The sequence below is a fragment of the Scyliorhinus canicula genome, chromosome 9, assembly GCF_902713615.1.
Source record: "Scyliorhinus canicula chromosome 9, sScyCan1.1, whole genome shotgun sequence".
Classification (NCBI taxonomy): Eukaryota; Metazoa; Chordata; class Chondrichthyes; order Carcharhiniformes; family Scyliorhinidae; genus Scyliorhinus; species Scyliorhinus canicula.
The window spans coordinates 180,026,408-180,040,971 of NC_052154.1; positions in this window are offsets into that span (position 1 = coordinate 180,026,408).

Sequence of the window (14,564 nt, forward strand, 5' to 3'; positions counted from 1 at the left end):
TATCTTGAGAAATCCAATGTTGCTTCGGAATAGCAAAAATAAATGCGTTTTGATTTGTGGGACGGGATTTCCAGTCTCGCCCGTGATGGAAGCCATTATGAGCAAAAAAGGAAAATGGAAAAATGCCATTCTTTCAGCGGTCCCGAAGGATCCCAGCCGCAAACAAGGAAGGGAAATTTTGGCCAAAGTTGTTCCTGAATAATCGGAATTAGTGAGGACTCCTTAGCAGATGAGCCTGTAACTGCCCACACAGTGGAAGACGTGAAAGCCATGCCAGAAATAGTGGGGAACCAAGTGAGGATCTTAGCCTGACCAATATTAACAAAGAAAATAGAGTAGAAAAATTAATGGGACTGACAGTTAACAAATCCCCAGGAACAGATGGATTCGAACCGAGTTAGCTGCAGAGAAAGTGGATTCACTCAATATGAATGGTCCCTATGGATTGAGGACGTATCAAATATAACGCTGTTATTCAATACAGAAGGGAGAGATAAAAAGGAACTATAAGCCAGTTAGTTTGACATCGGCCATTGGAAAAATGTTGGAATCTATTATTAACGGAGCAGTAGCTGGGCATTAAAGATGTTAAAATATTTTTATATGGAATGAACATGGTTCTATGAAAGGAAAATTGTGTTTGACAAATCAACTGGAGCTTTTTGATGAGGGTAACTAACAGGATAGGTAGGGGGAACCAATGGCTGCAGTATATTTGGATCTTCCAAATAAAGTGCCACACAAAAGGTTGCTGCACATGGCTCAGGTTCATGGGGTTGGGGATAAAATATTGGAAAGGACAGAGGATAAAGATAAATTACTATGGGTGCTGGAATATGAGACAAAACAGAAAATAGTGGGAAATCTCAGCAGGTCTAACAGCATCTGTGGAGAGACAGACGGGTTGACATTTCGAGTCTGGTGCCGTGATTCTCCGACCCCGCGCTGGGTCGGAAAATCCACAGGGCGACGCGAGAATCGTGCCCCACAGCCCAAGTGGCGGCTTATCAATTCTCCGGCGCCAATTCTCCAGCTCCCGCGGGATAGCCGCCGCGCCGGTCGGGGGCGTTTGAAAGCGCCCCCCACCCCCACCCGGCGATTCTCCGGGCCCCGACGGGCCGAGTGGCTGCTGAATTCGGCCGAGTCCCGCTGCCATGCGTGACTCAGGTCCCAACATGTGCCTGCGAGGGCCGTCCTGGGGGGCGGGGGGCCTCTACGGTGGCTTGGCTCATGATCGGGGCCTACCGGTCGGCGGGCGGGCTGGTTCCGTGGGGGCCTATGTTCCTCCGCACCGGGCCCCTGTAGGGCTCCGCCATATGCCATATTGCCCAGGGGGCCGGCGCAGAGATGGGAACCCTCATGCATGCGCGGAATCACGCCGTCCATTCCGCGCATGCGCAAAATCATGCTGGCCGTTCCAGCCCAGCTGGAGGTGCAGGGACCACTCCGGCGCCGACCTAGCCCCTTAGGAAGGGGAGCAGTCCTGATTATCGGGGACCGTTGACACTGGAGTGGTTGAAAGCAGAGATCCGGGTTAAAAGGGACATTTTCAGGATGGCAGGCTGTAAACAGTGACGACTGCTGGGCGTTCCACTATTTCTAATCCATATTAATAATTTAAGCAAAGAAACCCACAGTATGTTGCTTACGATGCAAAACGTTCTTGTTTATTCGTTCGTGGGATATGGGCGTCGCAGGCTGGGCCAGCATTTATTGCCCATCCCTAATTGTCCTTGAGGGGGCAGTTAAGAGCCAATCACATTGCTGTGGGTCTGGAGTCACATGTAGGTCAGACCAGGTAAGGACGGCACAATTTCTTTCCCACAGGACATTAGTGAACAAGATTTTTTTTACGACAATCAACAACGGTTTAATGGCGATCATTAGACTTTTAGATAAGCTATGAGGAGGACGCCAAGAGATAAACTTTCCCATATGGTCACGTGGGGGGGCACGGTAGAAAAATGATGAGCGCTGTTGCTTCACAGCTCCAGGGTCCCAGGTTCGATTCCCGGCTTGGGTCACTGTCTGTGCGGAGTTTGCTCTTTCTCCCGGCATCTGCGTGGGTTTCCTCCGGGTGCTCCGGTTTCCTCCCACAGTCCAAAGATGTGCAGGTTAGGTGGATTGACCACGCTAAATTGCCCTTAGTGCCCCAAAAAAAGGTTAGGTGGGGTTACTGGGTTACGGGCATATGGTGGAGGTGTGGGCTTCGGTAGGGTGCTCTGACCAAGGGCCGGTGCTGACTCGATGGACTGAATGGCCTCCTTCTGCACCATAAATTCTTTGAATCTATGAATCCCAACATCAACCTCAATTCCCAGTCATGAATCTCAAATTGGCCATGGCGGGACATCAGATGCAATGTTCCCAAAGGGCGACTTCTTAATCGGCCACTTCCGGGAGCCCCATTCAATTCGGGATGGTAGCGAGTCTCCAAAGGCTGTTCAGTGTGGCAAGTGGTTTGAGTTGCACAGTTTGAGTCCTACTGAGGAGCCAATAGTAGCAACATCAGTCGGACCATGGAGGTGGCTTCAGTAGCAGGGTTGTGGCTACCATTGCAGCACGTACACTGGCGGAAACATCAATCTCCATGCAGTGGCTACCCTGACATGCTTTCTGCTTGAGGAGACGAGAGGATGGTGATTTAGTGTATGAAGCTTAATAAAAGGCCTCATATTGTTTGCAACTCTGACCTCCCAAAATCGCTTCAGCTCAGTTTTCGGGCTCCTGACATGGTTGGGCTTGTGCGTCATGGGAACAATTGTGTAAATGCTGCATTAATTCCAAGAATTAACTATCTGCCACTGCCAGCAGCTGGCCAATGCTGCTGGGAACTCACTCTGGTAAAAGCACACTGAGGTGAGAATATTATGTTTATATTATTTCATGAGATGTGGCCGTCACTGGCTAGGTAAGCATTGACTACGCATCCCTAATTGTCATTGAAACGATGGCACTGAGTTGTGTTCTAGAACCACTGTAGTCCATATGGTGTTGGTACATCCACAATGCTGTTAGGGAGGGAGTTCCAGGATTGTAACCCAACAACAGTGAAGGAACGGTGATATATTTCCAAATCGGGAAGGCGTGTAACTAGGAGGGGCCCTTGTTGGTGGTGGTGTTCCCATGCACCTGCTGCCCTTGGCCTGTTAGGTGGTAGGGGTTGCAGGTTTGGATGGTGCTGTTGAAGGAGTGTTGCTGAGGTACTACAATGCATCTTGTAGATAGCACACACTGCTACCACTGTGTGTCAGTGGTGGAGGGAGTGGATGTTTAAGGCAGTGGATGAGGAGCCAGGCAAGTTAGCTACCTTGTCCTGGGTGGTGTCGAGCATCTTGAGTGTGGTTGGAGCTGCACTCATCCAGACACGTGGACACTATTCCATCACACCCCTAACTTGTGCCTTTGTAGATGGTGGACAGGCTTTGGGGAGTCAGGAAATGTGTTGCTCACTGCAGAATTCCCAGCTTCTAACCTGTTCGTGTAGCCGCAATATTTATATCATTGGTCCTGTTCAGTGGCTGGTCAAATAGTAACCCTCGGAATGTTGTAGCGACAGAACATGTCGATTGCTGGCCCAATTTGTGCCAATCCTCCCCCATCACCACTGTTGTGAGTGTTAAACAAATTTGCGTTGTTATTTTGGACCGTTCCTTTTTAGCTGTGCACAGCCTAATATTGGACAACAAATTGCCCTTTTAAACTGTTTGAATTTGGCAATGATATAACCATCAGGCAAAGTCTCAGGCACCAAATCAGTAAATAGTATTGAAGGTTATTGATTATAAGCATGTTTTAGAAACTTGTCAGCTAACAGTGACAGAAGATGGATAAAGTACACTTATCAATGAAACTCTACCAACTCTACACTTTCTTAAATGGGTGATCAATCCAAGAGAAGTTGACAACAACTCAAACTCCTCACGCCGACAGAGAAACAGTTGCTGCCTCCAAGAAGCACCACAGCTCCCGAGGCATTCGACTGGCAGGGGATCAATCACTGAACCATACTATAACAATATAAAAGCAAATTACTCCGGATTCTGGAATCTGAAACACAAACAGAAAATACTGGACAATCTCAGCAAGACTGCCAGCCTCTGTGGAGAGAGTGGAGCTAACATTTCGAGTCTGGATAGCTTGAACAAAGAGTCATCCAGACGCGAAACGTTAGCTCCCTTCTCTCTCCACAGTTCCAGTACTAACTGCAACAGCACTAACTATGTACGCACTCAATATCCATCTTCCTCTAAAGTTTATTGGAAACAAACTTTTCTCTGATAGGGCAAGATTTCAATTTTTAAAACTTTTGCTGAACAAACCAACTAAAATCAAACATTGAATGTTGGCAAAGGATATTTCAAATAAAAAAGGAAGCTTTACTTTAAATGGCAGTACAACAAATATACTCCTCACATAGTGGCAAAGAGAAGTACTATTACTTCCAGCAAAAATGTGGCTCCATGTATAATCTCACAGGGAGATAGGGAGCCCCCACAGGGACCCCTGCGACAGGGAGACCACCCCCCCACAGGGACCCCTGAGACGGGAAGACCTCCACAGGGACCCTTGTGATTGGGAGACTCTCCCAGCAATCCCTGTGTTCGGGATATCCCCCACAGGGATCCCTGAGATCGGGAAACCCACCCCCCTAAGTGCATTCCAATCACTCAAGCATGTGACTTCACTGCATATACCTCACTTTGATGTGGTCAATGTTTACGAAGATTGGGGTTTCACCACTTAGGCCACTGAACCCTGAAAGGATATCAATGGATCAAAGCTGCAGGTGGTTTTTACGAGCTGTCAATCACAGACCATTACTCAAATGCTATGAATGGTTTGCAGATAGTGGATCCATGGGAACCAGACACATTCCTTCCAGGAATGGACACCTGGAGCTGCAAGATAAGTCTTCCAGCTATAATGCTCTCCACTGCCCCCATCTGGACTGCTCTCGACAGAGGCCCCTTATCTTGGGGGGGGGGGGGGGCATCTGTGTGTGTGTGTGTGTGGGGGGGTTGTCTGTGTGTGTTTGTGGGGGGAGGGGTGCCTATGTGTGTGTAGGGGGGTTTCTGTGTGTGTTGTGGGGGGGTGGGGGTGCGATCAGGCCTGTGGAGAGGGATCCTGCCAGCTCGGACTTCATGCCTATCCTCCTCAGCCTTCTCATCTGATGAGCCCTGGCATTCTTCCTCTTCCTCTAGCATGTCCTCCTCTACTGCGCCATCAGGCCAGTAGGCCAGCAGCAGCAGCAGTAGACACAGCAGGCCATCATGTTGTTCGACACCCTCCTGGGGCTATATTGGAGAGCCCCACCGGAGCAGTCCAGGCATCTGAAGTGCATCTTTAGCATGCCGATGCACCACTCAATGATGCGCCTGGGTGCTTTATGGATATTGTTATAAGGGGTCTCCACGTCGATCTGGGGACTCCAGACAGACGTCATTCGCTAAGAACTCAGTGGGTAACCCTTGTTGACCAAAAGCCAGCCCCTCACCCGAGGGAGCACCTCGAAGGTACCTGAAAGCGATGGGTGCACCAAAATGTAAGAGTCATTGACGCTGCCTGGGTATCAGGCACACATGTACAACTGTTGGTCATAGAGCAACTGCCCAATCAGTGAGTGAAAGCATTCCGAGAGGAACATGTGATCCCCCTGGATCTGAGGCATGATAGCGATAGTGGAAAACCCTGCTGCCCAGCTATCCTAGTGGACTAGGTCCAGATTGACGTTGAATATAGTCTGCTGCTCGGGCGAATAGGACATCTGTCACAGCACGGATGCACCTGTGTACGGATGTCTGCGATATCCCCAACAGGTCTCCACGGCGCAGGAAAGACCCAGAGGCATCAATTTCCAGGGCGACTATCACCTCGACAGTCATCTGGAAGGGGTGCCTCCTTCAAACCTCCACAATGCTAGGTGCGCCAACATCTGGCTTGGTTGGCGCATGGTCACCCTGGATAACCAGAATCTTTGGTGGCGATCTGGCAGGTCCTCGAAGAACAAGCGCTGACAATATAAATGTGGCCTGATACGGCACCTCCTTCTCAACCTGTTGGAAGGCCGGCTCTCGAGCCTCACCGGCTGGCCCCTGCTTTTCTGGGGCTGGCTCCTGTTGCACATGGTCCTCTCTGAGCAGGCCCTGTGCCTCCAGCCTCCATGCGTCCGCAAAAGCAGCTGCGGTCAAGCAGATAGCAAGCATTGCTGGCTGTACTATGAAATTCATTCTCTGCATGGGAGGGAAAAGAGAAGACATGTTCACAAGATAAGTATTCGCTGATCCATCCAGATCCAACAGTCTACATTGTGACCCTGGGTTGCTCTTCAGCTCTGCCCTCCATATGCTCCCCCAAACAACCCCCCACCTCTCAGCTGCAACCCCCATACATTGCCTGCCACACTCTACCTTGTAGCCACCTGGGGTGACCACTGCCCAACACAAAATGGAAGATTGCAAGGAATGCAGGGAAATTGGACATGTTGTAAAATCAAGCAGCTTGCAAAACGCTTGTATATTCAGACTACTGCAGAAACCAGTTCTGACTGCTGCAGAAACCAGACAGCACTGTGAAAATAAACCAGTTAACATACTAAGGAGGCGATACCGGGCGATCCCCAGGCACAATGGAAACAAGTTAAACACAAATCGATACATTGAATGGAAGGCCAGACTTTCCGGCGCCAAAGAAGTCCAAAACAATAAGTCCCAAGAACCGCCCCAGTGATCGAGGTACTGCCCCGTTATTGGGGAATTCAAATCAATCGATTGGGAAGAAACCCAATCGATTGCGAGAGTATAGAGGGTCCACCCAGGTGGGCGCAAGACCCTGAGAGGAGTATAAGACAGAGACCGCGACCCCAGCTCTCTCTCTCTGCCAGCCTCTTCTTGACCAGCCAGCCCTCCCAGCAGAACACCATTGCAGCAGAAGAACTTTGAGGAAGACAGGTCTGGATAGCAGTCGCCAGCAAGTAAGTCACAACGCACGCTACGAGAGTAGACACTCCTGACCCCCTTTAGTCCATAACTACTGGAAGCCTGCGGACCCAGGACAAAGCTAGAGGCCGTTGTTCCCTGATCCGGAAGTCCCCTTATCCAGATAAGTATTTGGCCTATTAGTGGTAGGATTAGCCTAGTCTTATAGTTTTATATGCATGATTAGTAGATTACTGTAATATAATAAACGTGTCTTGTTTGAACTTATTAACTGGTGTATGGATTTATTGCTTTGAACTTGAACTTGAAACTTGTGGTGGTATCTTAACGATACCTGGCGACTCCAAAGCTAAGTAATGAAACAGAGCCAAATTGAGTGTTAAGCACACTCACCCAGAACGAGCAACAACCTGTCCCCATCAGTGGGTAGCACCAGACATTCTATGTCCTCACCGACAATCCCTTCAACATGGATTCTGGTGATTGCCACATTCTGTGTCAGTGATAGGCTCTGCGGCCTCTGTTCTGTTTCCCCAGTAGGGTCTACTTGGGTCTCAACATTGGGTGGGCCATGTGCTATCCCACCTGCAGAGTAGCATCTGGTTGTGTGGTGGGGAGGGTCACCATGTGCCACCACCACCTCCATGCTAGGAGACTTGTGTGTGGACAGCTCCTACAGATGGGGGTGCGCGAGGGAAGTGTGTGTCTGCTGGGAGTGTTGCAGCAGTGTGATGTGGGTCCTGGGGGTGACCCACTGGTTGTGACAATCTGACTGGGGGCAGACCGATGGGAGAAGGGGCGCGGTGGGCAGGCAGGGTTTGGAGGCAGCTGGTGGTCGTACGGAGTGAGCTAGCTGATAGTATCACTGGTGAGGCCTCTGCTCTGAGAGGGGCAGTGTGCCAGACAGAGGGTGCCAAAGGCCATGGTGCATATGTCCTTTGCTTGGGATGAGCTCTGCCATTCCTCTGCTTCCCCTGCAGTGGGCAGCACTTTGATGAGCGCACTGAGGAGTGGGCAGTATCTGGTGAGACATTGATTGAGCTTGGCCACACCCATCCTGTTGATAGGTCAGCTGGGGTCTGAGGGTCTCCAGTGGGACGGCCTGGGTGGGCTGCCAACAGACCAGAGGCTCTGTGAACATTTACAGGACACTGTGAGCAGTCAGCAGAGTGAGCAACCAGGGGCCTGGAACCTGTACCAAATGGGTGCATTTAAAACAAACATAGCAGTAATGGCGGTCTGAGCCACGCCACCTCGATGCCGAGAGGGACACCTTGAATCCATGGAGCTGTCAACAAGTCATTGACCCCTACTCCCCCCGGCCCTGGCAGCCATCCCCCAGGTGCTACAATTTCTCACAGCTTTTGAAACGTTGCCTACCTTTCCTCTCCCCCTCAGCAGCCATGGCACCCACGTCCCGTTTGTAAATGCCTGTGGTAAACCCGCCCTCTGCCTGATATCGGGGGGGGGGGGGGGGGGGGGGGGGACATTGAAGAGCCCCTGGAGCATGCTCGACCCACTAATATGCTGTAAGTGGATGCAAATGCCGGTTTTGCATGCCGCCACCTATGCAGGTCGCAAACCGCGCCATCGCCCCCGCGAGGAACCGGAGCATGGCGGTCGACTCGGCGCCGGGGAGAAGGTAGGAGAATGGGGATACATATCAGCCATGATTGAATGGAGGAGCTGACTCGATGGACAGAATGGCCGCTCCAATGGCGTATGGTCTTATAGTCTTATGAACCTCGGTTTTTGGCCGGCTGCCTGATTCTCCACCCAATCGCGCATTGAGTTTCCAGCATTGAGGGGCAGGGAATTTTGCCCTCTGTGTTGACTTGAGTCCTTGGTGGACGGCCAATATCCATTCCAGCCAGGGCCTTATTTGGTAGTTCCTGTTTTCGGCCGATGTCCTTTCCACTCTGTCAGCCTGACTCCACAATAGTGAAGGGATGTTTCCCTTGGCTGAACAAGGGGCTTAGCTTGAGGATATGGGAACAGATACTTCACAGATAATTCGCTGCATCAAGGATTGTGAAAGTTTGGTGCTCACTTCCCCTGAGAGCAGTGGACGCTGAGTATATTCATGGATGAGACCGATAGATATTTGGAATATGAGGGAATCAAGTTATTTGGGATTCAATAGGAAAGTGGGGCGGAATTTGAAGATCAGCCATGATTTTATTGTATGAGGGAGCACCTTTGCTCTTATTTCTTATGGTTTCAGCTGCAACTATTGTTTGAAAAGTCAAACTATGTTAAGTCATGAGATGTGGCCAATTACAATGGCATTGACACTGATATTGATGCAGTACCAGATACCAACATTGGTCAACGAATATACATGCGCAATAAATGTTGGCCTTGCATTGCCAACAACCCAACAAAAATTAACAGTGTGGTGAAGGAGGTTACAGGAGAACTTTCATCGGCAGGAACGAGTCCAGGGATGGTTTAAAGCTTCCTTGTGGAAGGAGCAAACCGTAATCTTGTGAGGCTGAAATTAATCCACATATCCTACCTTTTCATTTTAATTCAGTGCTTTCACTCTAGTTTCTATTGTTTGCCTTATTTCAAATTTGTTCAATTTCTTTCTTTTTATATTTGTTCATGGGATGTGGGCGTCACTGGCAAATCCAGCCTTTATTGCCCATTCCTAATTGCCCTTGAGAAGACAATGCTGAGCCAGCTCCTTAAACCATTGCCCTCTGTGTGGGTGAAAATAACTAGCGAAGGTGTTCTAGTTCTGAGTTTCCAGATTCTTGGTGTCATTTCCTTTGAAATTTTTGCTCCTTGAGGTATCCTGTTTAATATTGGCAGATCCCTTTATTAGCTCTTACAGTTGTTTCTAACAGCCGAACTCGTACATCTTATCGAAAACAAATTTGGATCAACTGCGGTCCTTTAGGATTTCATAAAATTTACAGTGCAAAAGGAGGCCATTTGGCCCATCAAGTCTGCACCGGCCCTTGGAAAGAACACCCCACTTAAGCCCACCCCATCCCGTAACCCAACCAAACCTTTGTGGACACTAAGGGCAATTTAGCCTGGCCAATCCACCTAACCTGCACACCCTTGGGCTGTTGGAGGAAACCGGAGCACCCGGAGGAAAGCCACGCAGACACGGTGGGAACGTGCAGACTCCGCACAGACAGTGAACCAAGCCGGGAATCGAACCTGGGACTCTGGAGCTGCGAAGCAACTGTGCTAACCACTGCGCTACCGCGCTGCCCCTTTTTGTCACTATGTATGCCACCCTCTCAGTTAAAAGTAATCTCTGTTCTCCCTGGGGAGGTGGTGGCGTAGTGGTGTTGTCACTGAACTAGTAAACCAGAAACCTGGGTTCAAATCCAGCCATGACAGATGGTGGAATTTGAGTTCAATAAAAATCTGGAATTAAAAATCTAATGTTGACCATAAAGCCACTGCCGATTGTCATAAAAACCGATCTGGTTCACTGATGTCCTACATGTGACCCTAGAGCCACTGCAACGTGGGTGACTTTTAACTGCCCCCTAAAAGGCAATAAGGGATGGGCAATAAATGCTGATCCAGCCAGCGATGCCAATAACCCATGAACAAATGATAAAAATAAAATTTGCCTGTGCCAATACCTTCCTCAAGCTTCACAGTCTTGCTATTCCCTGAGTGAAAACATTCCTTCTGAATTCCCGATTTGAATTCACGGTGACTATCTTATATTGATTTATTTTGGGTTAGGAAGGTTCTGTTGTCTAATCGGAAAGGTGCATTCCCCGGAACCTGCCAAATTAGTATTTAACAGATGTTTCAGGCAATCGCTTACTTTGCTTTCAAGCCGACTCCCATGGGCGTGTTCCCAGGTGAAAAGGGAAGGTTGAGAGTGGATGTGATTTCTGTTTTTAGAACTGTAAAGGGCTGGGAAATGTAGCCCAATGCAAATTACTTCACCCTGTTCCGAGGGCGTTGTGTTCTCGCCTTGTTCAGAGGACACACTTTGCGTTCTTGAAAATGGTCAATTCAGAACAAATTTGCAGAAACAATAGTGGGAATTCTCTGACCCACTCAGCACAATACTGCATCACCCATAGTATGATGGGTGGGTATGGCACCAACCATCCCACCCACGCATAAGCCTAGTGAGGCACTTAGCTGGCCAATTAATGATCATTAACCGTGGGCAGCACGGTAGCATGGTGGTTAGCATAAATGCTTCACAGGTCCAGGGTCCCAGGTTCGATTCCCGGCTGGGTCACTGTCTGTGCGGAGTCTGCACATCCTCCCCGTGTGTGCGTGGGTTTTCTCTGGGTGCTCCGGTTTCCTCCCACAGTCCAAAGATGTGCGGGTTAGGTGGATTGGCCATGATAAATTGCCCGTAGTGTCCTAAAAAGTAAAGTTAAGGGGTTACGGGTATAGGGTGGATCCGTGGGTTTGAGTAGGGTGATCATTGCTCGGCACAACATCGAGGGCCGAAGGGCCTGTTCTGTGCTGTACTGTTCTATGTTCTATGTTCTATTTAGGGGCTTAATTCTGCCTCCAAGATACAGTGGGCAGTGGAAAGCGGAGTGGAAACTGACTAACCCGCTACTTCACCATCTCTTCTGTAAAAGCTGACAGAAAGGGGGGGTATCTCCCTTGGGAGGTGTTCTGTGGCGTATTGGGGCATCAGTGCCTGAGATGATACACCCTTTCTTGACTCCCAGCAACCTCCAAATACCAATCCCACATTCCCACCCTTACTACCCTTGCTGTCTTTTTTTCAGGGACTACTTGCAGTCTCAGCAGCATCCACTACTCAGTCCTGGCGCCACTGGGACTTCTCAGCTGGCAGCCAATGAGATTGACCAGGAGCTGTTGAGAACTGGGATTCCCCCAGTGTGTTATCGCTGCTGGACAGCTTCTTTAAATGTCAGTTGACAGTATGCACCCCTCTCCTCATAAAATTCAGCCCACTATCTCAGTGAGACAATGGTCAAACGATTGAAGAGGCTTCCATAAGACCATACGATATAGTAGCAGAATTAGGCCATTCGGCCCATCGAGTCTGCTCCACCATTCGACCATGGCTGATATTTTCCTCATCCCCATTCTCCTCATAACCCCTGATCCCCTTATTACACAGCACACCAGATTTGTGCTTGAGGTGCTGCTACCTTCAGGGCTGCAGACAAAGAGCTGGAAGGTGGAATTAGACAGAATAGTTATTTCTTAGAACTCCTACAGGAGTTGGCAATTCAGCCTTTCGAGCTAAATTGCTCCTCCATTCAATACGATTATGGTTGATCTCATCATGGCCTCAACTGCACCATCCTGTACGTTCTCTGTAACCCCTCAACTCATTGCTAATTAAAAATCTGTCTCCTTCCCCCTTAAATTTACTCACTTTCCCAGCATCCACGGCACTCTGGGGTAGCGATAATCAGTCCATGAAAATAAAACTTTGATAGTTTTACAAGAAATAGCATTTTGGAATATGATCAAAGAGTAATGAATGATTCACCCTAAAATTGATTAAGGGCCCGATTTTCCGGAAAGATTTCGAAGTGTGGTAGCGAGCGGAACAGCCACGAGATTCCCGGCGCTCAGCCCAGCAAGGCTGCCGTGCTGTTCAACCTTAATTGGTTCACGGAGGATCTTTCAAACGTGAGTTGTTATTGCCGTGCTGACTGACCCATTCCTCCCACTGACCATATGTCCATTCTCCTGTAGGTCCTCCAGCCAATGGCACCGGCCCATCTCGGATGGGACCCACTCCAGCCTTCCAGCAGACCACCTCGGGGGGGAGCTCTGAGGAAAACACGATCAACGTGTCACAGCTGTCATCCCCACCCTCCACCACTTCAGATTCACACACCTCGGTGTTAAATGATAGTGGTCAGGCCTCTGGGGCACAATCTGGTGAGCACCACACAGCTGCTGATGCACATCAGGTGGAGGCAGGAACCCCCAGGCGAGACAGCAGTCAGAGAGCTGCAGGATCCCAGGACCCACCTGGGTCCCCGCCTGATGCTAAGCCTGTGGAAGAGGTCATCCCGGAGCTGATAGAGACAATGCAGAGCGAATCCAGCATGTATTCAAGAATCTGTTAGATAGAGCACTTAGGGCAAATGGGATCAAAGGATATGGGGGGAAAGTAGGATTAGGCTATTGAGTTGGATGATCAGCCATGATCATAATGAATGGCGGAGCAGGCCCGAAGGGCCAAATGGCCTTATCCTGCTCCTATTTTCTATGTTTACCCTTATCAGAATTCCTAATCTTTCTGTGATGGTCAGATGGCAAATAACTATGATTACTCTTGGGGTGCAGGTAACACTGTGAACCATCAAATCATATGTTTATCCAGTTAATTACATTATTTGTCTTTCTTATAGCCACATTCATAAAGAAGTTTATTTTTATTTTTCGGAAAGAATGAACAAAAAGCATAATGGTCCATAAATTTCTGTCCAGCCTCCCCTGAAGTAGGAATCAGAGCCAATTATTGAGTTTCCTGGGGATCTTCAACAGCAAGCAGATTTTTTAATAATTCATATACCCAAATCTTTTCTGTGAATAAGTGATCGAAGGATGTTCTTGAAATGTGACAAACAGGTGTTCAAATGTTAATGGAAACCAAAAAACTGTTCCCAGAATTGAAGAGGCATTGGTGAGACCACACTGTGGTGTTCTTTGTGTTACTTATTTAGGATGGTTGGCGTAGTGTTCACAAAGACCACAGTATAGCTTTTACTTAAACAAAGCTATGATTTTGTTGACACTACTAAAACTGGGATTCGATACTTAGTCCTTAAGAATACAGAACTGATCAATAACATCTAACTGCATTTATCTACGGCTAATCTACTGGTATAAACTGTAATCTAACCTTGCTCACACTATCTGCTCTTAAGACCTTCACTAGCTGCCTCCTGCATACACTCCTACCCTAAGGTCCAGCATCACTGCCTTATATAGTTGTATCTGTAGCTCTCTCTAGTGGCTGCTCTCGGCACTACATTAATCCTTGTAATGCTGCTAGTTATCATAATACCACACACACCTGTCATATTGTGCACAGTTTTGGTCCCCACTGAAGGCAGTTCAGCAAAGGTTCACTCGGCTGATTCCAGAGATGAACACAGTAAGAAGTCTTACAACACCAGGTTAAAGTCGAACAGGTTTGTTTCAAACACGAGCCTGAGGAAGGAGCCGTGCTCCGAAAGCTCGTGTTTGAAACAAATCTGTTGGACTTTAACCTGGTGTTGTAAGACTTCTTACTGTGCTCACCCCAGTCCAACGCCGGCATCTCCACATCCAAAGATGAGGGTTTGTCATCTGAACAGTGATTGAGCAGTTTAGGCCTATACTCTTGAGAGTTAAGAAGAATGAGATAAAAATTGACGTATACAAGATGATAAACGATATGGATAAAGTAGACGTGGAGCGGGTGCTTCCTCTTGTGGGGCACTCTAGAACGTGGTGTCATAGTCTTAGGATAAGAGGTAGCAAAGTTAATACTGAGTTGAGGAGAAACTATTTCTGCCAAAGGGTTGTGAATCTGTGGAATTCGCTATGCCAGAGTGCGGTGGAAGCTGGGACAGTGAGTAAACCTAAGGAAGAGTTAGACAGATTTTCAATTGGTAATGGGGCGAAGGATTTTGGAGAATA